Here is a 2,425-nt window from a genome sequence, read left to right on the forward strand (position 1 = left end):
GTAGTTTCCCAACAACTGGTATCAGAGCGTCAGGTTTGACGGGGGTCTCGGTTATAGGAGTCGGAGTATGCTCTGTGGTTGCCACGTGAGTGGATCGTCCACATCAGAAACGAGTTCTATTGATCGTATAGGGTATCTGGTTAGACAATATTTTTTCTGATTCGTAGTAATAGTTGGATTTGTTAGTGGCCTAGTTGTGGATTTCCGATTTAAAGGGTCCTGGCTACCTGCTACATCTTTTGGCTATTCGAAACGTGAGCAAAATCAGAGAAAGTTGTTGTCTATAGGATACGGATACGATGTCGAAGTTCAGTCCAATGAGGTTTGATGTAGAGAAATTTGATGGGATGATCAATTTTGGCTTATGGCAGGTTCAAGTCAAGGATGTGTTGATTCAGTCCGGTTTACACAAGGCTTTGAAGGGTAAACCCACCCTTGTTCCTGGCAGTGATTCTAGCAGTAAGTTCGATGAAGAAGAATGGGATGATATGGATTTGAGGGCAGCAAGTGCGATTCGTTTGTGTCTTGCAAAGAACGTGCTTGCAAATGTGCACGGGTTATCAACGGCAAAGGAGCTTTGGGTTAAACTAGAGCAGTTGTACCAGGGCAAGGGCATCTCAAATCGGTTGTGTCTTAAAGAACAATTTCATACTCTGCGTATGGATGGGGGTTCAAAGATTTCAGATCATCTAAGTATTCTTAACGGTATTGTTTCAGAACTGGAGGCTATTGGAGTTAAAACGGATGATGAAGATAAAGCTTTGAGGTTGATATTATCTTTATCATCGTCTTATGAACACATGAAACCTATTTTGATGTATGGGAAGAAAACTCTGAAGTTTGAAGACGTTACTAGCAAGCTCCTATCCGAGGAGTAAAGACTGGAAGGTAACGGGGTCTCGTCATCAGGAGATACGATAGTGTTGTGTTCGGATAGGCAGAAGAGAAACTCTAGAAAGAATCTGACATGCTGGAAGTGCGGGAAGACTGGGCATGTAAGGGTTAATTGTCCCGGTGGAGCTAATCCGGCAAATGGCTCCAAAGACGCTAACATTGTCTCCGTTGTTACGGAGAGTGACGAATTCCTCTGAAGTCACGTCATCCTCATGGTGTGTCCGCGCCACCGTGGAAAGGGATGTTCGTTAGCGGTTCCACAATTACACATGGGCATTGGTTTGGCGTTGATGCAGGTTGTGTGGTGGAAACTGATGTTGTAGCTGATGAAACTTCCAGGGAAAGCCAAACAGGAAGTTGCACCATAAAGTTTCAGCTGGTTGTTCAACAACATGTGCCGAGGTGAAATGCTTGGAATGTGATATTCTAAGTGTTATACTCTTAATGGTGGAGTATGATAATTCTTGTTAAGAGTTATGATTGTCTGTGATGACAATGATTGTCGGTTTAGACAATGTTCGATGAAGATGCAAGTTTTGTCTCTTGGGAGATAATGTCAACGGCATGAAGATGAGGATCTTGAAGTTGTCGTCGAGGAAGCGTCTACATCGGTTATCCTTGCAATGTGGAAGCATGGTTATCTTCTTCTATCCAAAAGGTGGAGATTTGTTGGTTTATTTTGGCTAGTAGAAGATATGTTTATCCCACATTGGTGGGAGGAAGATGTGAGGGGTGAGTGACTTGGTTATATAAGAGGGGCTAAGTCTTCATTCCAAATCGCACAAATCAATACACTTTAAGTATTTGATTATTTCTTTCTTTCTTACCCTTGTTTGAGAGTTGTATTAGTTAAATATTTTGGAGAGTGTAGTTGGCTTAAGAGAGTCGTCTATATCATTGTAACAATTTGTGATATAGTGTATTTTCTCTCTTTGGGGGCCGGTGGTTTTTCTCCTGTTTTGGAGTTTCCACGTTAAATCTTGTGTTGTGTATTGTTCTTATTTCTTTACTATTATTGTTGGGCTGGGTGGTGGGAATTAGTGAGACCGTAGTTTCCCAACACTTTTCATTCATTACCCATCCATCTATATTTAGACTTTTAAATATAGTAATTGGTTAGTAAAAGGTTAACCAGTATTATATTGCTTGTTTCAAAGGTAAGTATTTGAAATAATACTCCGTATAAGTTAGTGATTAGATTAAAAAATTAGGATAATGACTCTCGATCATGCACAAAACAGCCTAATATGAAAAAAAAACTGATTATTGATTCACCCATCCATCTATATTTAGACTTTTAAATTCTGCTATATAGGCAGCAATCCATTAATTATCTCAGAAATAAAGTAGGGTGGGGTATGTCTTCGTATGAATTGCTTTTATCGTATTTTTCCATGTGATTTTTAGGCGAACCTTTGAAAAAAGGTTCATAATTTAATAAGCTAACATATATACATGTACACATATACTGATATACATATCACGTGAGAACTAACGTCAAAAATCAACGGTCGTCGGAATGTCCATGTGT

Source organism: Rutidosis leptorrhynchoides, chromosome 2, assembly GCF_046630445.1.
Source record: "Rutidosis leptorrhynchoides isolate AG116_Rl617_1_P2 chromosome 2, CSIRO_AGI_Rlap_v1, whole genome shotgun sequence".
NCBI lineage: Eukaryota > Viridiplantae > Streptophyta > Magnoliopsida > Asterales > Asteraceae > Rutidosis > Rutidosis leptorrhynchoides.